Source organism: Heterodontus francisci, chromosome 30 (genome assembly GCF_036365525.1).
Source record: "Heterodontus francisci isolate sHetFra1 chromosome 30, sHetFra1.hap1, whole genome shotgun sequence".
NCBI classification, from domain to species: Eukaryota; Metazoa; Chordata; class Chondrichthyes; order Heterodontiformes; family Heterodontidae; genus Heterodontus; species Heterodontus francisci.
This window is the reverse complement of record NC_090400.1, coordinates 35391223-35417832: the sequence shown is the minus strand read 5'-3', so window position 1 is coordinate 35417832 and position 26610 is coordinate 35391223.

The window sequence follows — 26610 nt, the reverse complement described above, 5'->3', positions numbered from 1 at the left end:
TAATTATTTTTTAAAATAGGCTATCCAAAAGATGGTAATATTCTCTGTTAGTTTTCTTTCTTTGAGGGAAAACTAGTTCAGTTCTTTGGACCCAAACAAGTGTCTGTGGAATCTGTCTAGTTTGAACATAATTGAAGGAGACTCAGGACAAAGCAGCCCGCTTGATTGGCACCCCATCCACAAACATTCACTCCATCCACCACCGACGCACAGTAGCAGCAGTGTGTACCATCTACAAGATGCACTGCAGCCACGCACCAAGGCTCCTTATACAAGACTTTCCCCAAACCCGCGACCTCTGCCACCTAGAAGGCAAGGGCAACAGATGTATGGGAACACCACCACCTGCAAGATCCCTTCCAAGCCACACATCATCCTGACTATATTGCCGTTCCTTCGCTATCACTGGGTCAAATCCTGGAACTCCCTTCCTAACAGCACTGTGGGTGTACCTACCCAACGTGGACTGCAGCGGTTCAGGAAGGCGGCTCACCACCATCTTCTCAAGGGCAATTAGGAATGGGCAATAAATGCTGGCCTAGCCAGCGATGCCCACATCCCACGAATGAATAAAAAAAACTCACAGGGATGTACGTTTGATTTGGTTTAGTCCCTATAAAGGGTTAAAGTCATAAATCACTTCAGCTTAAAGTGTTAAAACTACGCAATTTACCAGTACAAAGCTACCCACTGCTTGACCAGCAGAAAGTTACCCACTGCCTGCTCAGCAGGGTTGTCTGAAGCTGAGAAGGAAGAATCCAACTCTCAGTAACAGAACTGCCTTTTCAGCTTCCACTAGTGAGCAAGATTGACTTCTTGTTCATCAAAGATGCTCTTGGAGTACTGTAGATATTACAATTTCTCAACTTCCGTCACTCGACTTGCCATTTTAGAGTTGCTTCAAGCCCAAAGAAATCTGACCCAACCCTACCCTTCCCAGAAGGACTCACTATATGGTTTTTAGACAACTGACAAGTGTGTGTTTCACTCTGCACTGAGTGAAAAACAGGAACCAGCAGCTCCTCATAAATGGCTTGGTGAGCAGCACAGTCCACAATAACATTATGAAAGCATTCCTGCCATCTTCCTGACCACGGCATGGACGTACATCATAACCTACTGAACGATGGCTTCGCCAACTCAAGGTACAGATCTTCAGCAGTAGCTTTTTACCTCTCTGAAATGCAATCATGGTAATCCTAAATCCCAAATAAAAGACTGTCTGGCCTCATATTTGCCTCCGGCTAATGAAGTAGATTATCTGCTTATTTACATCAATAATCGTGCAATCAGGGCAGAATTGGCCAAACAATGCAGAAGATCAAGGAATGTTAAACATAAATGAGTAATGCTCAAAACCAGTTCCATTTGTGTTTTCCGTCATCTTTTACGCTGGTTCAAGATTCACTTCACCTGTATCAGATCCTGCCTACAAAACTGGCAATGGCCCCATGTCAAAGTTGCGAGATTCTGCTCATTGCATTTATTAGAGAAGGCTCTGCAAATTGTGTTTATTTTCTTAGGCACTAGTAGGCACTTTTTTAAAATCATAGAGTCATAGAGTTTTACAGCACAGAAACAGGCCCTTCGGCCGAACGCACCTGCGCTGACCATCAAGCACCCGTCCAATCTAATCCCATTTTCCTGCACTTGGCCCGTAACATTGTATGCTATGGTGTTTCAAATGCTCATCTAAATACTTCTTAAATGTTGTGAGTGTTCCTGCCTCTACCACCCTTGCAGGCAGTGTGTTCCAGATTCCAACTGCCCTCTAGGTGAAAGAATTTTCCTCAACTCCCCTCTAAACCTCCTGCCCCTTACCTTAAATCTATGCCCCCTGGTTATTCACCCCTCTGCTAAGGGAAAAAGTTCCTTCCTATCTATCCTGTCAATGCCCCTCATAATTTTGTATACCTCAATCATGTCCCCCTTAGCCTTCTCCGCTCCAAGGAAAACAACCCCAGCCTATCCAGTCTCTCTTCATAACTGAAATGTTCCAGCTCAGGCAACATCCTGGTGAATCTCCTCTGCACCCTCTCCAGTGCAATCACATCCTTCCTATAGTGTGGTGACCAGAACTGTACACAGTACTCCAGCTGTGGCCTAACTAGAATTTTGTACAGCTCCATTATTACCTCCCTGCTCTTATATTCTATGCCTCAGTCAATAAAGGTAAGTATCCCGTATGCCTTCCTAATTACCTTATCTACCTGTGTTGCTGCCTTCAGTGATCTATGGACAAGCACCCCAAGGTCCATCTGGCCCTCTGTACTCCCTAGGGTCCTACCATCCATTGTATATTCCATTGCCTTGTTAGTCCTCCCAAAGTGCATCACCTCACACTTCTCAGGATTAAACTACATCTGCCACTGCTCTGCCCATCCTACCAGGCCATCTATATCGTTCTGTAATCTAAGGCTTTCCTCCTCACTATTTACGACACCACCAATTTTTGTGTTGTCTGCAAAATTAATGATCATACCTACTATATTCACATATAAATCATTAATGTACACTACAAACAGTAAGGGTCCCAGCACCAATCCCTGCAGTATCCCCCTAGTCACAGGCCTCCATCTGCAAAAACAACCCTCGACCATCACCCTCTGCCTCCTTCCACTAAGCCAATTTTGGATCCAATTTGCCAAATTACCCTGGATCCCATGGGTTCTTACCTTCTTAACCAATCTCCCATGAGGGACCTTATCAAAAGCATTACTGAAGTCATAGAGTCATAGAGTCGTACAGCATAGAAACAGGCCCTTCGCCCACCGTGTCCATGCCGACCATAATGCCTATCCATACTAATCCCACCTGCCTGCATTAATTCCATATCCTTCTATACCTTGCCCATTCAAGTACCTGTCCCGATGCCTCTTAAATGTCGCTACTGTTCCTGCCTCCACCACCTCCCCAGGCAGCTCATTCCAGATATCCACTATTCTTTGTGTGAAAAATTTACCCCTTTGATTCCCTTTAAACCTCATCCCTCTCACCTTAAATCTATGACCTCTAGTTTTAGTCACCCCTACCATGGGAAACAGACTCTGGCTATCTACCCTATCTATGCCTCTCATAATTTTATATACCTCTATCATGTCCCCCCTCAGCCTCCTTCGCTCCAGGGAAAACAGACCCAGCCTATCCAGTCTCTCTTTAGAACTCAAGCCCTCCAAACCAGGCAACATCCTTGTGGATCTTTTCTGCACCCTCTCTAGCTTAAACACATCTTTCCTGTAGTGCGGCGACCAGAACTGCGCACAGTACTCCAAATGCGGCCTAACCAATGTTATGTACAACTGTAACATGGCGTCCCAACTCTTGGACTCAATGCCTCGGCCGATGAAGGCAAGCATGCCATTCGCCTTCTTCACCACCCTGTCTACCTGTGTTGCCACTTTCAGGGAACTATGTACTTGCACCCCAAGGTCTCTCTGCTCAACAATACTCCCCAGGGCCCTGCCGTTGACTGTATATGTCCTGCCCTGGTTTAACTTCCCAAAATGCATCACTTCACACTTGCCTGCATTAAATTCCATTTGCCACTCCCTTGCCCACTTTCCCAGTTGATCTATATTCTGTTGTAACCTTAGACAACCTTCTTCACTGTCCACTATACCACCAATTTTGGTGTCATCTGCAAACTTACTAATGCCCCTTACATTCACATCCAAGTCATTAATATATATGACAAACAACAGAGGGCCCAGCACCGATCCCTGCGGCACACCACTGGTCACTGGCCTCCAAACTGAAAAACAATCCTCCACTACCACCCTCTGCCTCCTATCACCAAGCTAATTTTGTATCCATGTAGACTACATCAGCTGGTTTACCCTCATCTACATATCTAGTCACCTCGTCAAAAAATTCAATCAAATTTATCAGACACGATCTCCCCCTGACAAAACCATGCTGACTATCCCTGATTAATCCCTGCCTCTCCAAGTGGAGATTACTCCTGTCTTTCAGAATATTTTCCAATAATTTCCCTACCACTGATGTTAGACTCACAGGCCTATAATTACCTGGTTTATTCCTGCTACCTTTCTTGAATAATGGTACCACATAAAGTGTTTTTCATTTCAAAAATATGTAATTTAGTAAGAAGCTGATTAGTGTACACCAATGGAATTATTAAATGGTACAGTCTTTTTTTTAAAGTCATTTTCTATGATTTTAACTCAGGTTACTCAGAGGTGGAGAACCAGATACCCTTATTAAAAAAGGCTTATTTTTGGTAATAAACCCATTTTCAGTTGTATTAATAAAATTGCATCAGATTACCACTCTTAAATATATCAAGGAATACTTTTTAATGGAAAGAAATGTCATGCTAGACCCCCACCTGCAAAGAATGAGGCACATTAATTTTGTCATGAACCTTGATTTTAAACTGTTACTGGTGTGAAGAAAGTACTTGTTAAACAGATCAGCTGTGGCTGGAAAAGACATTTTCATATTGACAGTGTTTGGAAGGTCAAAGCAGCCATTCCCTGACACATTCAACCCACAACGGACTTTTTATCACCAGACGTTGAAGGTGGCATTCCAGGTTGACTGCTAAGATGGCCGAATACACAAAGGGACATGGTCAAACCAGCTAGTCACATGACTAACCTGCTGGGCAACCTGAGCTTTTTGAATTTGTACAGTTTGAACAGAGGGTCTGTTTGCTCCTGGACTGAGAAGATCTCTCTCCCGTCTGCTCTCATCTCTTTCTCACAAGCCTCTGAATCCATTGAAGATTCATGAACCCCAAGAGAGAAAAGTCTCCTACAGAGAACAAGGTTTAAGAAGATTGGGCCCTAATGAAAAGCAAGAGCTACCTACAATCAAGGACTCTACAGTGAGTTCAAAGAACCATAACAACAACTCTTTATTTTTCTTCCTCTCTTTTCTGTCTCTATTTGCACGTGTGTATTGCGTATGCATGCTCGCGTGGGGTGCGTCATGTATCTATAGGTGTTAACCAAATTAGAGTTTAAGTTTAATGAATTTCAACTTTTCTTCTTTAAACCTAAGAAAGTCTGTTTGTGCTGGTTTATTTGCCCTATAATTGGAAAGCGGTGAACAAGGATTAACCAAAGGGGAGCTAAAAATACAGTGTGTTTAAAATTAAACCCTGCTATGGTAAGACTTGGTGAAGGCTGAGAGGAACCAGGCCGTAACAGAAAAAAAAGAAGCAACTGCGTTTTGTTAAAATGCCCAACTGCTCTGTTTCTTGGAAGGTTTCATGTTGGTGATTATGCAAATGAATTTTAGCAGAAACTTGAACTGTAACCTAAGCAGTGCAATTTCCAATGCATTTTGGATGCACTTTCCCTATTGTGCCCAAAGCAGCACTCTACCCCAACATCTATTTGTGCAGCACCCTGCACCAGTTTTTACGAACTTAATGCAGATGGATCCTTGCTATAGTCTGTTGGGTTAGATACCCAACTGAGGGTAGTGCCCTTTCTAGACCCCAGAGATTCACCCATAGCTGTGCTGGAGGTCACCAGACTTGTCAATCTTTGGTACAAGCCCGGAAGAACATTTCAATCATCACTGACAACAGACTTTAGCCTGGAGTTAATTGACTGAAGATCATTTCTGTATGACTGAGCATCTTTGCAGATGAACAGATCATATCGATCTTGCTGCATCTCCCTAATGATGTTCCCAGCCTCATAACATCATGTATCATAATCTACATTTGCAGCTGCTCCTGATTGCTCCAGAGAGGTTTCAAGTACTACTTTGAAGACGTTTGTTTTCACCTACCAGCTCTCATTCCTTTTGCAGTTACCTTAGGAAAGTTCTCCTTAGCAGATGAGCAGCCAGTTTGTTTATGACTTTTGCTGCAGAGGTAAGGAAGTCAGTGGCCACACCATCTGCCATCTAAACTGTTCTCGTCACTGGTGGGGTCTTCATGTTTCCCTGGCAACATTGAAATGAGACCTGATGCCCAATTCAGTCAAGCGGGATGAGGGTGTGAACTATGCCCCCTGTGTACCCAAAAATGGTTGTGGCCCTAGTTCTAGGCTCACCTGTTTAAACATTTTCTCACAAACAACTGTCAAACAGTAATTAGGCATTGATTAGTTATTTTAAGGCCTAAAAATTAAACCCCCATGATGAGCGATGGATATCAGGGCACCCGAGTGTCCTGCCTTGGAGAGGCGTGACACTTAATTAACATATTTAAATTGGGGCTCCCACAGTGCAGTTGGGAACCTAATTTAAAATTCACTGTTGCTACAGGATTTCCCAGGGGTTGGGAGGAAAGAGTGCTGCTCCATGCCCCATACCCTCAAGGAAGCCTTTGGCTTTCCCCTGGCCCAGACTCCCCCACCCAGTCTTCCTGATTGTCGACCTCACCCCAGTCCTCCCAATCGTGGGCCTCTTCCCCCCACCTCACCTCAATTGTAGACTGTCTCTCTGCCTACCCAATCATGGACACTCCTCCCCTCCTGATTGCAGGCTCTCTCCCACCCTCACTCCTCCAGGGCTTTCTTCCCCATCCTAATTGTCAGGGGTCCTAGGCTGTAGCCGCTTGCTGCTCGGTGTCCCTCCTGCTCAACGGCCAGGCTGTACATTTGACCTAGAAAGAGAGCTAAAAAAATATTAATTAAGTCCTGCTGTTCATTTCTGCAAGGCCCCCATGCCCCCAGCATTGCTGGGTTCCTCAGCCTTTTTTGGTCTCACCTGAATGATATCAATGGTTTGGTTGAATGGGCGGAAAAGTGGTAAATGGAATTCAATCTGGATAAGTGTGAAGTAATGCATTTGGAGAGGGCAATCAAAGCAAGGGAATGCACAATAAATGGGAGGATACTGAGAGGCGTAGAGGAAGTGAGAGACCTTGAAGTGCATATCCACACGTCCCTGAAGATGGTAGGACAGGTAGATACAGTGGTGAAGAAGGCCCATGGAATACTTTCCTTTATTGGCCAAGGTATAGAATAAAAAAGCAGGGATGTAATGCTGGAACTAAAATGCTGGTTAGACCACAGCTGAGTGTTGAGTACAGTCTGGTCATAATTGCTCTGGAGAGAGTACAGAGGAGATTTACAAGAATGTTGCCAGGGCTTGAAAATTTCATCTATGAGGAAAAATTGGATCAGCTAGGATTGTTTCCCTTAGAACAGAGGAGGCTGAAGGGTGACTTAATTGAGGCATACAAAATTATGAGGGGCCTAGATAGAGTAGACAGGAAGGACCTGTTCCCCAAGCGGAGAGGTCAATTGCCAGGGGGCACCAATTTAAGGTGATTGGTAGAAGGATTGGAGGGGACATGAAGAAAATCTTTTTCACCCTGAGGGTGGTAGGTGTCTGGAATTTGCTGCCTGGATCGGTGGTGGAGGCAGAAACCCTCAACTCATTTAAAAGTTACCTGGACCTGCATCTGAAGTGCTGTAACCTGTAAGAATGGGCGGCTGTCTTTTTTCAGCCCGCGCAATGGCAGCCAGCACAATGGCAGGGCAGCTTGGCCAAGAGGAATGTGCCTCCTGTGCAATGTGGGAAATCATGGACGTGCCATGTGACCTTGTCGAACATGTCTGCAGAAAGTGTCCCCGGTTTCAGAAACTTGAGCTTCGGGTGTCAGAGCTCGAGTGGCGGCTGGAGTCACTATGGCGCATCTTTGAGGTGGAGGACTATGTGGATGGCTCGTTTCAGGAGGGTCAAGCCAGCACCCAGGCAAGCACAGTCGGTGGGGGGGGGGTGGGCACTGGGTGGTTGACGGATGGACAAAGAAGTCAGGGCAGGTAGTGCAGGAGTCCCCAGAGGACATCCCACTTAGCTCTGGGTACCAATGGGAAACAGGGTTCTGATGTCCAGGGCAGCGGCGGACCTGGAAGGAGTTGGGACTGGAAGCAGACCTATAAAGGAAAGATCGGGGCTCGAGGCCCTTCACTAACCTGAAGTCCGGGGCAGCGGCAGGCTCTCTGACTGTTTCTGCGCGCTCTGTTTGGATTTAGTGTAATAAAAACGAATAGTGACACCACTTAAATTCTGTGCACTGATTGGTCAGTGGGCAGCAGCTGTTTTTGCATGTGAATAGCTGAGATTGACTAGAGTAAAAAAAGGGTTCCTTTTAAATTAAAGCCCTAGGATAGCTACCTGTAAATTATTAGTATTTACTGGCTATACTAGTGCTGTTTACATGGAGTGAGGCTGTAAGTTAAATGTGGGTGTTTTCATTGGCTGGGGGTGGTGAAAGGTGCTCTTTGGTCTTTTTCTTTCTCAGCCTCAAAGGTACAGGGGATAAAAGCTGATTGTAAATAGCTGGTAAGTTATTACACTAGCAAGTTTTCATTGTAAAATTAAGTAATGGTGGGGCAACTTGGCCTAGCGGAATGTACCTCCTGTGCAATGTGGGAAATCATGGATGTGTCATGTGACCTTGGCAAACATGTCTGCAGAAAGTGTCTCCAGTTGCAGAAGCTTGAGCTTTGGGTTTCGGAGCTCGAGCGGCGGCTGGAGTCACTGTGGCGCATCCACGAGGTGGAGGACTACATGGAAGGCTCATTTCAGGAGGTAGTCAAGCCAGTGCCCAGGCAAGCACAGTCGGGGAGGGACTGGGTGGCTGCCGGACGGACAAAGAAGTCAGGGCAGGTAGTGCAGGAGTCCCCAGAGGACATCCCACTTTCTAACCGGTATTCAGTTCTGGGTACCGATGGGAAAGAGGGTTACTCTGGAGAATGCACTGAGAGTCATAAGCGTGGTATCATGGGTGACTCAGCTGTGCTGGGATGGAGAAAAAGGGACAAGAGGGCAATAGTGGTAGGGGATTCTGTGGTTAGAGGAACTGATAGGCATTTCTGTGGTCGCAGACATGATTTCAGGATGGTATGTTGCCTCCCTGGTGCAATGGTCATGAATATCACTGGCAGCATCTGAAATAAAAACAAGAAATGCTGGAACCACTCAGCAGGTCTGACAGCAGACCTGCTGAGTGGTTCCAGCATTTCTTGTTTTTATTTCAGATTTCCAGCATCCGCAGTATTTTGTTTTTATATTCATGAATATCACTGCGCGGTTACAGAGTATTCTGGAGGGTGAGGGTGCACAGCCGGAGGTTGTGGTCCACATTGGTACCAATGACATAGGTTGAAAGAGGGATGAGATCCTGCAAAAAGAATTTTGGGAGGTAGGTAGCAGATTAAAAGTAGGGCCACAAAGGTTGTAATCTCTGGGTTTCTTCCGGTGCTACAGGCTAGTGAGTATATGAATAGAAGGTTAGAGTGGATGAATGTATGGTTGAGGAGATGGTGCAGGAGGGAGGGCTTTAGTTTCCTGGATCACTGGGTCTGTTTCTGGCGAAGGTGGGACCTGTACAAATCAGACGGGTTGCACCTGAACCAGAACGGGACCAACATCCTTGCTGGGAGGTTTGCTAGTCCTGTTGGGGGGGGGCGAGGCGGTGGTTTAAACTAATTTGGCAGGGGGATGGGATACAGAGTGGAAGCACAGTATGGGGTGATGTACAATCAAATATAAATGAGAAGCTAAGTCAATCTCGAGGTAGAGTAATGGTAGACCTGTTAAGGCTCAAGCAAATAATGCAAGGCTGGATGGTATCTATTTTAATGCAAGGAGTTTTACTAGTAAAGCAGATGAATTGAGGGCATTTATTAACACATGGGAATATGATATTATTGCTATCACTGAGACATGGTTGAGGGAAGGGCAGGACTGGCAGCTTAATATCCCAGGGTATAGAATCATCAGACATGATAGGGGAGGGGGTAAAAGAGGAGGTGGCATTGCACTGTTGATTAAAAAGTCAATTACTGCAGTAAGGAGGGATGATATCTTAGAAGGTTCCTCAAATGAGGCCATATGGGTAGAACGTAAAAACAAAAATGGGGCAATCACTTGGCTGGGAGTGTACTACAGGCCTCCAAACAATCAGGGATTGATAGAGGAGCAGATATGTGGGCAAATCTCAGAGAGGTGCAAAATAATAGGGTAATAATAGTAGGGGATTTCAATTTACCCTATATTAGAGGGGATAGTATTAGTGCAAAAAGCTTAAAGGGGGCAGAATTCTTCAAGTGCATTCAGGAGAGCTTTTTGAGCCAGCACATAGAGTCCTACAAGAAGAGGAGAGGTACTGGACTTAATCCTAGGGAATGAAGTGGTAGAAGTGGCAGTGGGGGAACATTTCGGGGATAGTGATCATAACTCTGTAAGATTTAAGGTAGTTATGGGAAAAGACATAGAGGGACTGGAAATAAAAGTATTGAATTGGGGGAAGACCGATTTCAATATGATAAAACAGGATCTGGCCAGAGTGGACTAGGAGCAGCTTCTTATAGGAAGTCTACATCAGACCAGTGGAAGTCATTCAGAAAGGAAATTGTGAGGGTTCAGATCCAACATGTACCCATAAATGTGAAGAGTGGAACCAACAGGTCAAGGGAACCCTGGATGTCAAGGGATATAGAGGATTGGATCAGGGAAAAAAAGGAGTCTTATGGCAGATTCAGAGCGCTGAGAACAGCGGAGGCCCTAGAGGAGTATAGAAAGTGTAAGGGAGTACTTAAAAAAGGAATTAGGAGAGCGAAGAGGCGGCATGAAAAATCACTGGCAGACAAGATGAAGGAAAATCCCAAGGCGTCTTCTTTTGGGCCTCCTTATCTCGAGAGACAATGGATACGCGCCTGGAGGTGGTCAGTGGTTTGTGAAGCAGCGCCTGGAGTGGCTATAAAGGCCAATTCTGGAGTGACAGGCTCTTCCACAGGTGCTGCAGAGAAATTTGTTTGTTGGGGCTGTTGCACAGTTGGCTCTCCCCTTGCGCCTCTGTCTTTTTTCCTGCCAACTACTAAGTCTCTTCGACTCGCCACAATTTAGCCCTGTCTTTATGGCTGCCCGCCAGCTCTGGCGAATGCTGGCAACTGACTCCCACGACTTGTGATCAATGTCACACGATTTCATGTCGCGTTTGCAGACGTCTTTATAACAGAGACATGGACGGCCGGTGGGTCTGATACCAGTGGCGAGCTCGCTGTACAATGTGTCTTTGGGGATCCTGCCATCTTCCATGCGGCTCACATGGCCAAGCCATCTCAAGCGCCGCTGACTCAGTAGTGTGTATAAGCTGGGGGTGTTGGCCGCTTCAAGGACTTCTGTGTTGGAGATATAGTCCTGCCACCTGATGCCAAGTATTCTCCGAAGGCAGCGAAGATGGAATGAATTGAGACGTCGCTCTTGGCTGGCATACGTTGTCCAGGCCTCGCTGCCGTAGAGCAAGGTACTGAGGACACAGGCCTGATACACTCGGACTTTTGTGTTCCGTGTCAGTGCGCCATTTTCCCACACTCTCTTGGCCAGTCTGGACATCTAAGGCGTCTAATAAGTATATTAAGGGCAAGAGGATAATCAGGGAAAAAGTTGGGCCCATTAGGGATCAAAGTGGCAACCTGTGTGTGTAGCTGGAGGACATAGGTGAGGTTTTGAATGATTACTTTTCATCTGTGTTCACTATGGGGAGGAACGATGTCGGTGTAGTGATCAGGGAGGGGGATTCTGATCTACTTGATCAAATTAGCATTGAAAAGGAGGAATTATTAGCTGTATTAGCAGGCTTAAAGGTGGATAAATTCCCAGGCCCAGATGAGATGTATCCCAGGCTGTTATGTGAGGCAAGGGAGGAGATAGCGGGGGCTCCGACACAAATTTTCAAATCCTCTCTGGCCACAGGAGAGGTACCAGAGGACTGGAGGACAGCGAATGTGGTACCATTATTCAAGAAGGGTAGTAGGGGTAAACCAGGTAATTATAGCCTGTGAGTCTAACATCAGTGGTAGGGAAATTATTGGAAAAAATTCTGAGACAGGATTAATCTCCACTTGGAGAGGCAGGGATTAATCAAGGATAGTCGGCATGGCTTTGTCAGGGGGAGATCGTGTCTAACAAATTTGATTGAATTTTTCAAGGAGGTGACTAGATGTTTAGATGAGGGAAAAGCTGTTGATGTAGTCTACATGGACTTCAGTAAGGGTTTTGATAGGGTCCCACATGGGTAATTTGGCAAATTGGATTCAAAATTGTCTTAGTGGAAGGAGGCAGAGGGTAATTGTCGAGGGCTAATTTTGCAAATGGAAGCCTGTGACCAGTGGGGTGACGCAGAGATTGGTGCTGGGACCCTTACTGTTTGTGGTGTACATTAATGATTTAGATGTAAATATAGGAGGTATGATCAGTAAGTTTGCAGATGACACGAAAATTGGTGGTGTCGTAAATAGTGTGGAGGAAAACCTTAGATTAGAGGACGATACAGATGGGCTGGTAAGATGGGCGGAGCTGTGGCAGATGGAGTTTAATCCTGAGAAGTGTGAGGTGATGCACTTTGGGAGGACTAACAAGATAATGGAATATACAATGGATGGTAGGACCTTAGAGAGTACAGAGGGTCAGAGGGTCCTTGGGGTGCTTGTCCATAGATCACTGAAGGCAACAACACAGGTAGATAAGGTGGTTAGGAAGGCATACGGGATACTTGCCTTTATTAGCTGAGGCATAGAATATAAGAGCAGGAAGGTTATGATGGAGCTGTATAAATTGCTAGTTAGGTCACAGCTGGAGTACTGTGTACAGTTCTGGTCACCACACTATAGGAAGGATGTGATTGCACTGGAGAGGGTGCAGAGGAGATTCACCAGGATGTTGCCTGGGCTGGAGCATTTCAGTTATGAAGAGAGACTAGATAGTCTGGGGTTTTTTTCCTTGGAGCGGAGAAGGCTGAGGGGGAACCTGATTGAGGTATACAAAATTATGAGGGGCATTGATAGGATAGATAGGAAGAAACTTTTTCCCTTAGCAGAGGGGTCAATAATCAGGGGGCATAGATTTAAGGTAAGGGGCAGGAGGTTTAGAGGGGATTGGAGGAAAAATCTTTTCACCTAGAGGGTGGCTGGAATCTGGAACACACTGCCTGAAGGGATGGTAGAGGCAGGAACACTCACAACATTTAAGAAGTATTTAGATGAGCACTTGAAACGCCATAGCATACAAAGCTACGGGCCAAAGGCTGGAAAATGGGATCAGTTTGGACGGGTGCTTGATGGTCGGCGCAGGGCGTTGGGCCGAAGGGCCTCTTTCTCTGCTGTAAACTCGATGACTCTATGAAGAGTGATAAATCTCCAAGTCCAGATAATTTACATCCCAGAGTATTAAAGAACATTGCAGAAGCCCTAATTATAATCTTCCTCTGTTCTCTTGATTCAGCAGACGTTCCTTTAGATTGGAAAATTGTGCATGTCACTCCACTATTTAAGGAAGGTGAGAGAGGGCAACCAGGGAATTATAGACCAGTTAGCCTAGCATCTGCTGTCGGGAAATTACTGGAATCTTTAATTAATATAGAGTGACTGAACATCTTGAAAATTTTTAGCTGATCAGAGAGAACCAGCATGGATTTATAGATCATGCATAGATCCAACCCGACAAACCCGATTAAACTTTTTGAAGAGGTGACTAAAGTGGAGATCAGTGGAATGTCTATGTTTGTTATTTATATGAACTTTGAGAAGACATGTGATAAAGCCCTTCATAGAGATAGTTAGTTAAAGTTGAAGATCATGGACCTGAAGGCAAATTATTGACCTGGTTAGGAAATTATCTGAATGGCAGAAGACAGAGAGTAAGGGTAATGATGGGCTGGTATTATTCAGCAAGATGTGATTAGTGGTGTCCCGCATGGATCTGTGTTGAAGCCCCAATTATTCTCCGTATTTAATAATGACTTAGATGCTGGGATAGAAAGCCTCATTTCCAAGTTTGCTGATTACACAAAGCTAGGGGGCATTGTAAGCAGTGTAGATGGAAGCAAAAAATTACAGAAGAGATATTAGTAGATTAAGTGATTGGGGAAAACAGGCAAATGGATTTCAATGCAGGCAAATGTGGTATCACCAACTTTGGACCTAAAAAGGGTAGAACAGAGAACTTTGAGAGACATGGGGGTCCATGTAAATAGATCATTAAAATGTCACAAACAGAAACAGCAAATAATCAGCAAGTTCAAACAGTACAAAGTTAGGTGGGAAAACATTGAGGAGGATGTAAAGAGGCTGCAGAGCAATATAGGCAGGTTGGGTGATGGGCAAGAACATGGAAGATGGAATACCATGTGGCAAAGTGTGAAGTTATCCACTTTGGTCGGAGAAATAAAAAAGCAGAATATTTTTAAATGGTGAAAGACTGGGAAGTGTTGGCATTCAGAGGGATCTGAGTGTCCTTGTACATGAATCACAGAAAGTTACCAGATACAGCAAGCAATTAGGAAGGCAAATGGTATGTTAGCTTTTGTTACAAAAGGATTGGAGTATAAGAGTAAAGTCTTACTACAATTATACAAGGCATTGGTAAGGCCACACCTGGAGTACTTTGTGCAGTTTTGGTCTCCTTACCGAAGGAAGGATATACTTTCCTAGAGGGGATGCAATGAAGACTGGTTCTTGGGATGAGGGGATTGTCCTATGAGGACAGCTTGAGTAGACTAGGCCTATATTCCCTGAAGAAGAATGAGAGGTAATCTAATTGAAACATTTAAAATTCTTAAGGGCATTGACAAGGTAGATTCCCCTGACTGGACAATATATTCTAGAACACCAGGTCACAGTCTCAGAATAAGGCCACTTAGAAGTGAGATGAGGAGAAATTACTTCACTCAAATTATAGTACCATTAACATCATTGATGAATGTCACATAGACTGCAGAGGGAGTCGTCCACGGTGCTGCCTGCCCCCGTGGAACTGATGTAGTCTGCGTAGCACCGCCACATTTCTCTCTCACAAAGTCACATGGATCTAAAACATGGCCTTGCATGGGTCGTGTTCTATTTACAAACACTCATTTGTAAATTCCAGAATGGTAGACATTTACTGTTGTGTCAAACTGGTAGTGGAATATGAAGATTTTCCTTAACACCATGAGAAGTATCCTTACTACATACATTGCAAATTTCTGTCATCCAGAATTTGTTTGTTCAGATAGTATCAACCAACTTATCTGCTTCTTAATGCCTGTACCAAAAGACAGCATAATTCATTAAATGAGAAAAAGCCATTCAGCCCACTCCACTGACAGTGTTGATTCTGCTCTATTCTGACCTCTACCCAGTCTTCTAATCTCTTGAGGACAGGCTTTGCAAAGATTTTCTCTGCTCCCTCTGACTAAAACGTCCATGAAGCAAAACTCCAGACAATCTAACAGTACATCTTATATCAGCAATCTTAGACCACTTGCCCCCCTTGGCATGACACTAACATGGTCCCAGATAGACATTCAGCCAGATTTGAAGTGCTAATTGACACAGCATTAATGCATTCAATGGAGGTTTCCCACTTCCTTCCCCCCACCACTGGGGGTGATGCCTTCAGTCGTCTAAACCTAAGCTCTGGAATTCCATCCCCCAACCTTTTTGGCTCTTCAGCCCCCTCTCCTCCTTTAAGAAGCTCCTGAAAACTGTCTTTGGCTTTGTGTCAATTTTTATCTCATTACACTTCTGTGAAGCACCTTGGGACATTTTGCTATGCTCTATGAATGCACGTTGGTCTTGTTGATGCCAGATATCCAATAATTTGTGTTTAAAAAATTCTGCCAATTTGTTAGACATCAAAATACAAGATATTTGAGGACACCAGATTGCAGAAAAAGAGGGAAAGAAACTAATGTTTGTTGTATATTTAAGTGATGTGGCTCAATTCAAGTTTAATTTTACAAAGATTAGAGGTCACTGTGAGTTCTTGTGCTAATCCAGAACATCGCAGATAAACAATTTCCGAGCATCACTGTCTGCAATGGTCAGTCAGGGTCCTGTCATGTTGGCAAGATCAGACATACAGAGCGGTTTAGTTTATTCTTGGCATCCGAACCAGAACTCTTGCGTCAAACTGCTGTGCAATCTCATACACATTACATGTTCTTTCATTGGTTAATTGAATGGCATAATCTCGATTCATGAGCCAAAGTCACAGTTCAACCAAATTCTGGGAATGTGTCAGCAATGCTCTAACAAATGTAAATATACTTATTTACCCAGAGGATTCTGATCTCACTAACTGATTATGTATAAAAAAACATTTTTGTAACATTTAATTAGTTTACTTTGCCACTTGAAAAAGAATAAAACCATGAAATATTTAACCCCTTTATGTATCAATATAGGTTGAGAACAGAAGGGCTATGAAACACCTTTAGCTTGCTTTTCAGTTCCTCATCACCCCTGCAATGTACAATAAGTCAACTTTCATCTCTACGGAATATTGCAAATAAATTCTGCATTAAAACCAGAAAAATGAAAAAAAAAGCAAGTAAAAGCTAAATGTGAACACAGTTTTTTAGCAGCTAAAATATCATGCCACAGTGTGCTCTCATCTCCATTCAAGTGCACCCAAATCTATCTCCAAACACTGCATGTGAACTGGAAAGTGATATGGTATTTAATCATAAGAACATAAGAAATAGGAGTTGTAGTAGTCTAAACGGCCCCTCGACCCTGCTCCGCCATTTAATACGATCATGGATGATCTTTGGCCTCAACACGATATTCACGCCCGCTCTCCATCCAGTATAATTCTACTGACTCAGCAATACAGTGTTTTACCCACAATTGCAGCCAGGGCTGGGAATAATTGAAAGGCAAGCACAAAAGAAGGTAAATGGGCAAATATTCATAAACTCACTTTTCATGAACAAAATACTAGGCAGAAGTTTGTGTTACTAATTCCTTAAAAATAATTGCACCAGCTCTCCCAAGTTAGCTATCAATACATTATCTTCCAGTGTTCCACAAAGTTGGTAATACAGCGCAACATAGGCACACACACACACACATTGGTAGGAGGAAGAGGAGACAGTGAGGTTGCAGGGTGGGGAGATACAAAGATGAGAGAGGAAGGATGATGGGGAAGTAAGAATGGGGTGAGGTGGATGGGGATAGAACAAAGGGAGAAAGGATGACAGAGGAAAAGCAAGCACAAAGACTGAAAGGATTAAATTATGAGGACAAGTGGCATTAACTTGTATTTCCTTAAATTTAGGAGGCTGAGGAGTGATATAATTGAGGTACTTAAAATGACAAAAGGCTTCAATAGAGTAGTTAGAGAGGAGCTCTAGAAGCTGGCTGAGCGTGTCTACCCTGAGGCACAATGTGGCTTTCGAGCAGAGAGATCCACCATTGACATGCTGTTCTCCCTTCGACAGCTACAAGAGAAATGCCATGAACAACAGATGCCCCTCTACGTTGCTTTCATTGATCTCACCAAAGCCTTTGACCTTGTCAGCAGACGTGGTCTCTTCAGACTACTAGAAAAGATTGGATGCCCACCAAAGCTACTAAGTATCATCACCTCATTCCATGACAATATGAAAGGCACAATTCAGCATAGCGGCGCCTCATCAGACCCCTTTCCTATCCTGAGTGGCGTGAAACAGGTTCTCGCACCTACACTAAAATAAAAGCAAAATACTGACCCGAAACGTTAACTCTGCTTCTCTTTCCACAGATGCTGCCAGACCTGCTGAGTGGTTCCAGCATTTCTTGTTTTTATCTCGCACCTACACTGTTTGGGATCTTCTTCTCCCTGCTGCTCTCTCATGCGTTCAAGTCTTCAGAAGAAGAAGTTTTCCTCCACACAAGATCAGGTGGCAGGTTGTTCAACCTTGCCCGTCTAAGAGCGAAGACCAAAGTACGGAAAGTCCTCATCAGGGAACTCCGCTTTGCTGACGATGCCGCATTAACATCTCACACTGAAGAGTGTCTGCAGAGACTCATCGACAGGATTGCGGCTGCCTGCACTGAATTTGGCCTAACCATCAGCCTCAAGAAAATGAACATCATGGGACAGAATGTCAGAAATGCCCCATCCATAAATATTGGTGACCACACTCTGGAAATGGTTCAAGAGTTCACCTACCTAGGCTCAACTATCACCAGTAACCTGTCTCTCGATGCAGAATTAAACAAGCGCATGGGAAAGGCTTCCTCTGCTATGTCCAGACTGGCCAAGAGAGTGTGGGAAAATGGCACACTGACACAGAACACAAAAGTCCGAGTGTATCAAGCCTGTGTCCTCAGTACCTTGCTCTACGGCAGCGAGGCCTGGACAACGTACGTCAGCCAAGAGCGACGTCTCAATTCATGCCATCTTGGCTGCCTCCAGAGAATCCTTGGCAGGACTGTATCTCCAACACTGAAGTCCTCGTGGCGGCCAACATCCCCAGCATATACACCCTACTAAGCCAGAAGTGCCTGAGATGGCTTGGCCATGTGAGCTGCATGGAAGATGGCAGGATCCCCAAGGACATATTGTACAGCGAGCTCGTCACTGGTATCTGACCCAACGGCCGTCCTTGTCTCTGCTTTAAAAACATCTGCAAATGTGACATGAAATCCTGTGATATTGATCACACGTCGTGGGAGTCAGTTGCCAGTGATCGCCAGAGCTGGCGGGCAACCATAAAGGCGGGGCTAAAGTGTGGCGAGTCGAAGAGACTTAGTAGTTGGCAGGAAAAAAGACAGAAGCGCAAGGAGAGATCCAACTGTGTAACAGCCCTGACAACCAATTTTATCTGCAGCACCTGTGGAAGAGTCTGCCACTCTAGAATTGGCCTTTATAGCCACTCCAGGCACTGCTTCACAAACCACTGACCACCTCCAGGCGCTTACCCATTGTCTCTCGAGACAAGGAGGCCAAAGAAGAAGATTTACTCCTCTGATGAGGGAATCTAAAACAAAGAGACTTTAAGAGCTAGGCCATTCAGGAAAGTTCTTTACGCAGAGGGTGGTGGGTGCCTGGAACGCGTTGCCAGCGGAGGTGGTAGACGCGGGCACGATAGCGTCTTTTAAGATGTATCTAGACAAATACATGAATGGGCAGGAAGCAAAGAGATACAGACCCTTAGAAAATAGGCAACAGGTTTAGATAGAGGATCTGGATCGGCGCAGGCTTGGAGGGCCGAAGGGCCTGTTCCTGTGCTGTAATTTTCTTTGTTCTTTGTTCTTTGAAATCAGACAGAGTAGTGGAATTGTACAATATTTACCCCCCAGAAGGCAGTAGATGTTGAGTCAATTGAAATGATCAGAACTGAAATCAATGGATTTTTATTAAGTAAGGATATCAAGGGATATGGATCAAATGCAGATAAATGGAGTTGAGATAGAGATCAGTCATGATCTATTTGAGTGCTGAAGCAGGCTCAAGGGGCTGAATGACCTACTTACGTTCTTATGGTAGAAGAAGGGGAGGAGGAATTTGAGAATAAGGGAAAAGGAGCATAGATAGGTGGGGTAGGAGTGAGAATAGGAGGGAAGAGAGAGAGAGAGTTGAGAAGGACAGGGAGAGGGGTTGGGAGGAGTGGAGGCAGGGGACAATGGAGAATAGAGGAAAGGGAGAAGGAGAGTGGAAGGGGAATCCATGGCCAGAATGCTCCACTTGATGAATTGTGTAAGGCAGTGCTGTGGGAATCTAGATTCACATCACTAATAAATTGGGGGATTATTTATTTAAGAATGGAGAGAGATTTCTCATCTCAGTAGGTCTGCTTTTTAACTTTTAACGTAATTTAGTACGAATGCACCATGGCTATTTAAGGTAAAGGAATTACTTTATGGTTTAGTTTTGACCAGGACCAGGGAAATAGGAGTGTACACTATAGCCAGAATAATATAAACAATACATCTGCGGTATGCCAGTTAGCTTTGTAAGCCATATTTTTATATATTTGGCTTGCCTCGTGAAGTAGAAATAGTTTCTCTCAGTTTGCGTTATTCAAGATGTTATTGGCAAACAGGAAAGTCATGCTTGCCCTTCCATCAATCTGATCCAGTGTCTCTTTCTGCATTGGTTTTGGTTATGCAAGTTATGGTAAAAGCAGAATGGTCATTTTTGCTATAAACTACGTTTGAAGATGATTAGGGTGCCATTGTCATTTGTACCAACCTATTTCAAAACCCAAATGGCTGGAAGGAATGAAACAATTCCCATGGACCCCTTCTTAGTCTCTCAGGATCAGTTGAGAGTTCTGCCCATTGGATCCACCAAATCAGCCTTTTGATGATGTGAGAGCAATTGACCTTTTGCTCCAGTGGGAAAACTGTGGAGTTCAGCACAAAACAGCTGACCTCTCCCTTTCCTGACTAACTTGGCTCTTGTACATTGTGCAAACACTAATTCCTCCGTTGTTAGTACAGGGATAGCCAAAAATATGGCTACACATTGTGCTTGAGTATGACCTACTTTTATCTAAGGCCAGAACCAAAAAAAACATTTACAGCGATGTCAACACCGTATCGAGTGGACAGTCTTACCCAATGTGAAGCCCCTAATTAAATATGTAATAAATTTAGTCCAATAGCTCCACAAATTGGCCTATAAATCTGGGCTTTAGTTACCAATGAACTTGCATCCCTAAATGGGTGAGTTTTATTAGATTTTGGGTGGGTTAAGCATATTGGCCCAGAAATTCCATGGAGGTTCTCCCAATCTCCTGCTGAGGGTTCCAGAGATATTCCTTCCACCAGCCTTACCTCAGCTACTGAAATTTTCATCTAATTCTTTGTTACTTGCAACATTTTGGCTGTTTACACTGTTCTCCTGGAGGTTTCACTGGTCCCCTGCCCACTCTGGCAGGACACTGAGAATTTCAAGGTCATTAACTTTACTAACAATAAAAATTTACACCATTAACTTAATAAATGTTCCAAGATGTTTAACAAATGAGAAATAAAACAGATGCTTTGTACTAGTAGTGGAGTTAAGGGAGCTGATCCAAGGCATAGATCAAGAGATTTTCAGGACAGGACAGAGAAGAACAGGGAAAGAGTTCCAGAGTGGAGGACAGAGATACCTGAGGGCCCAACCACCAAACATGGAGTGAAGGGAGGGATTTTGGACATGGGACCACAGTCAAGAGAGGGAGAGCATATTGGCAGCTAGATTAAATTACTAAAATAGGAGCGATTTGCAAATCAGGACAAGGATTGGAAGTCAGTGTGGATCAGCAAGGACAGAGGTGATGGATAATTGAGAATTAGTGCAGGGTAGTACATAGGCAGTAGAGTTTTGCAACAAGTTGGAGTGTATTTAGAGTGGAGCTTGGGTGGCTGGTAAAGAGAGCATTGGAAAAATGAAGCCTGGAAGTAAAAAAGGTGTAGATGACTATCAATGTTCCCCCTAAGCTGCACAGCTGCTCAACAACCCAAAAAGTCCCATGTAGGTTGCACACAAGTCGGCTCCTTTAAGTTACTGTACATGCATGGCTGTGCAAAAACATTTAAAGGGACCATGCACTTAAGCAAATTAGAGGGTACACTGATGAGCATCCAGCAGTGATGTGATTGAGGTAAGGGCAGTGGAAGGATTATCTCTGCAAAATCAGCAGTGGAAATCATTAACTGCTTTGTGATATTGGATTATCAGGTAGATGAAGAGGCTGATGATACTGGAGAAGTTTACACTCAAAGCAAAAAGGTGAGAGTAAGTAATACAAAAAAATAGCTTTGTAGGAGTGAATTGGCTCAAATACTGGAAGACGAAGATATCGCTACATAAACCATTGCTGCTGGAGACCATGGTGACGTATGTAAGCAGCTATGCAGCAGGAGCAACAGTACAAATTGGGCTGTTTTGTCTTCCTACAGAAAAGATTGTGGATTTAGTAACAAAGGCCAATGCTCCTTTGAAAAGTGACAAGTTTGAGCCAGTTATCATATTACACGAATCTAAATAATATTTTCAGTGAAAGTGTGGAGGAACTAAAGGAGAATAACTATGCTGGGTAAGTTTACAGAATGTAACAATGGTATATTTCTGAGTTTCTCCCAGTTGTGCTTGGGGACCAGGCCAGAGAATAAATTGATTTACTGACTTAAATGAACAGTTGCTAAAATGTTATGTGCAAAAGGGAATTGATTTAGTAGATAACTGAAGAGCTTTGGGGCAAGTTAGAAGCTGGAGAGTAGTATGGTCTGCATGTAATCAGATTGGGAACAAGATTTTAGCTTAGAAGATAACAATTGGAAATCATTTAAAGTTCAGTTGCTGGAGAAAGGACTGAAATATTGATGAATATAGATAAATAATTTCTTAAAGATTACTTATTACAAAACAAAATGAAACAGCAAGTCCTCAGTAAGGAGGCCAAAAAATGTGACCAAAGAATTACTTAAAAAATATTTCAAAACTCATAAATTGTTGATGGCTGTGAGTCATAAAAAAGTCAGTTGAAGATGTTAACAAATAAATTTTAGTGGGATAACATACAAAAAAGAGGAAGTTGTTAATAGGAGCAAAAGCAGCCAAAGTATATCTTGCACTTTTGCACAAATCTGGTTTCTAGTGGGAATGGGATTGAAATGGATAGAATAAAGACTGAGGTGGTCAAATGCTCCATGGAACACAGTGGTTCCTGTTCTGCTGGGTGTTGTTTGTGGGGGGAAGCAGACCAGGGCCAAGTAGTGTAGACATGGGGCTGCATATGTTTTGTTTGATTACTCCTGTGTATCAAGGAATATTTACACAGAACCTTCCCTCAGGAGATTAAATAATTGGGGAGGATGGTGCATAATCTGTGAAGGAAGATGGCTTCATTAGTTACATCATTTTTTCTCATTCCAGGCTTTCTTACATTCTTATGAAATGCAAAAAGTATTAAAGATTAGAGAGGAGTCCAGAAATCCCACAGTCTTTTGACACCATCAAAAGTATGGCAGGGTGGAACTGCAGCCTGTCGCTTTTACTTGCTGGTGACTCTATCTCTCAAGTCCTGGGGACAATGGAAGAACCTGCCCCTCAGCGTGAAACACTACCAATTTGAATAGGGAAGCAAGGGGCTACTCAGTCGAAGAGGAAGAAGCAACATTTTTTTTGGAATCCCTCAATGTTCCTATGACAGCATGAATCACTCCTTCTGGGATCAATAGTCATTTGTCTTTTCAGATGAAGGCTCCAAAATAGATTTGTGCAGTAACTACGCCTACTCTCAGAAGATTTAGCTCCCACTGCTTATCAGGTGCACTTCTGGTAAAATTTCCCAGAATAGCTTGGAATGGATCCAGACTCATCCCAATCTGCTGTTGGGATATTGGCAGAAGAAGTGAGTGCTCCCTAACCTTGAATCACCTCAACCCTGGTCAGAATTCTTTGCTTTCTGCACATTGGATGGAAACTTGATAAATCTCAGTTCAGTCCAAAATTCCATTCTCCTGCCACTACTCCGCCAGAATATTGTCTGCATGCATGGAATTTCTGGAACCTATAAGGGATGGATTATTAGGAATACTATGGGAGGTCATGAAAGAGCAGATGTCTTGCATTAACTTTACACATCAGTCTTCATAATTGAAAAGTGGCCAAAGTCCACATTCAGCCAAACTGACTAGAATCTACAACATATGTAGAAGCCAGTTACACATGTGTTGTGAAGAAAGTGAAACTACTATATGTCCACAGGGACCCTAGACCAGACGCATACAGCCTAAAATTCTCAGAAAAACAAGTAATGGAATATGTGAGCTTCTAATTATTGTTTTCACAAGCTTCATCTATAAGCGTGTTATACCGAAGGGTTAGAGAGTGGTACATGTCTTTGCACTACTCAAAAAGTCATAAGTGAAGTAGGTATCAGGAAATAAAGGACCATGTTAGTGTAACTTGCTCAAGAGCAAGTCCAATTAAGGTGCTATTGCACTAAATATTTAAATTGGTTCTGTCTGAGGAGAATGACCTCTGAATGGCATGCTTTCACTTTTAACCATTTCACATAGAGTGTAGTCCCTGCAGCCCTGCAAACTCTGCTGTTATAATTTGGCAACCTGACTCTCATTGAGTGCAAATAAAGAGAGCTGGCTCCCTGCATTTACTTTACAGGAATAGTAGACATTAAACCAAAAGCAGATTCATAGACACACATTTCCATGACTCTACAGCTCCGTCAGCTCTTTAAACATTAAGACATTTATAATATGGACTGTATGGAGGAGGCAAACATGTCTACTGTAGGTTGCACTGCCGCAATGTGAAAGTGCCTATAAGCAGCTTTTAGGACACACCATAGTTTTGCCTCATAAATCTACTGAGTTTCTTTTTGAGGGAGTATGACTTACAAAAGACATTTGATAATGTTTTGTATCTGAGATTTTAAAAAAGGATAAACTCACATGGAGTTAATAACCCTGAATCTAGCTGGAATGAAAATTAATTTAGCAATAGCATGCAATGCAAGTGTTGACAGGCTAGAATCTGCTTTGTACAGTTGATATGTTCCCTGGTTATAAGCTCTTAATTGTATGTTTTATCCATCACTTATTTAAATGGGAATGCAGACATTATTTTATAATCTATTTATAATGTACCTCAGAGTGGGAAACAATGGATGTAATAATATAAAACTGCTTTGTTCGATGGAGATTTCTTAGTTACTTCTCTTTACTGGGGCAACACAATTAGAATGCTCACAATATATGAGGGCCACCTTTTACTTGGCCTGCCTGGAAGAACAGGTTTGTAGTGGCCCTAAAATAGCTGGACTGGAATTACTACTCGGATCCTGCTGGTGGGTTTGAGACCATATAGGCCTTAGTCATGCCCTCAATTACAATGCTGCGTGTGTGCCAATGTTATCATCAGGATGCAACCTTGCCATTTAAATTAGGCCCGACTCCTCTTGGACTGGCAGCCTTCCCATGCCTGATTTAAGAGAAGTCACTGGGCGACCTCCCCACATGGTTAAATCCCAGTCGTGGCAGGAAGAGGCCCTTAAGTGGCCGGCAATAGGCCACTTAAGGGCCTCAGTTGACTTGTGGGCGGGAAGACCGTCTTCGGCCTATCCTGCCCCCGTCAAAATTGCATTGTGACGGTGAGGCAACGGGCCCTTTGCGCCCCCCCCCCCCCCCCGCCTCCCTACCCATCTCTAGGGGGCCCATAAAATTCAGCCCAATGTGTAAGACATCTGCGCTTCACTAAGGACGTCCTTCCTGATTTCTGCCAGCTGCTGCAGCCACAACTCCAACCTCAGAGCAAGGCAAGGATTGCATTGCCAGTAGCTCTGAAGGTGACCATGGCTATGAATTTTTATCCGCATGACTCCTTATCATCCTTCTGGTGCTGGAGATACCAGCAACATCTCGAAGCTTGCCGTCCGCTGCTGCATAAGGAAAGTCATTGAGGCTTTCTATTCAAGCAGCACAATGCCGTTTCATGCCCTCTTGCCCGAGACAAGTAGACAGAACGAGTATGTGGGTTTGTAAGGTTTGCAGACTTCCCCATGTTGCTGGGTGCCATTGACTGCACACACATTGCTTTATGTGTGCCTCATGTCAGCACTACCATGTACCGGAATCAAAAGGAATTCCACACCTCCAACTTCCAGCTGGTGTGTGGCAACATGTAGTGCATCATGCAGGTCAGTGCCTTGTGCCCTGGCAGCAGTCATAATGCATTCATTCTGCGGCATTCCACTATGCCCGCATTTCAACCGTCATGGCAAACCAAAGTGTGGTTACTGGGCGACAAGGGCTGCATGCTGACAACATGGCTCATGACTCCGGTTTGCTACACGTGCACACATGTGCAGCATGCATACAATGTAAGCCATGCTGCCACACAAAATGTGATGGAGCAGACCATCGGTCCAAGCAATGATTCCACTGCCTGGACCGCTCTGGAGGAGGCCTGCAGTATTCGACTGAGTGCCTCTCCAGATTCGCGTGGTATGCTGACTGATTGTTAGTGTGAAGGGATAGCCCATGGCATCACCTATCAGGCGAGAAGCTGCAGGACAGGAGCGCTAGGAGGAGGAGCAAGAGGAGGCCCCTGTTTGCCCCAGGCTGCACGTGAAGAACTAATTCAAGTGTGATACCAGTATCTTCAACACAAATTCCCCAGTCACCAACATTCCCACGCTCTTTACCTTCCCTCTGTCACTGACCATCACATTGACTGAAAATTTCTAACGAAAGGTCATTGACCTGAAACGTTAACTCTGCTTCTCTCTCCACAGATGCTGCAAGACCAAGATGCTGAGTATTTCCTGCATTTTCTGTTATTTCGTTATGATGAGGTTGTATCTGTTTTGAAAACATTGCTAACAACTAACATGTAGACTTTAATGGATTGACTATCCATGCTGTTAATTTAGCAGTTCTCTCAGAGATCCAATTCTAAATAATCTCATCAATTTATAGCAATCTCAGACACTGATCTCAACTGCAAATTTTGTATCAGCAAACAGTTAATGCTGAATTACTCTGACATAACTGAGCTGCCTGTTATTTATTTTATCATAATTCTGATACTAATACTAATTCTTGTCATACCCTCTATTTAGGTTTAAATACTGCTAACCATTAAGATTAACAAACAGTTGTTAGTTCGTGATTTTTTTCTGACTTCTTCAAATTAGCTGCTGTCTTTTCTACGTTACATCCGTGAACGTACTTCAAAAAAGTATATCATGCAAAGCACTTTGAGACAACCTGAGGCCGAGAAAAGCATTATATAAATGAAAGTCTTTCTTTTGTTTTACTTTTCACTCCAGCTAGGTGGTGGAAAAAAAAGGCAATCATGCAACTTTTTCTTCCCAGTGTCAAAACGCACCAAAAAAGGTAGTAATTT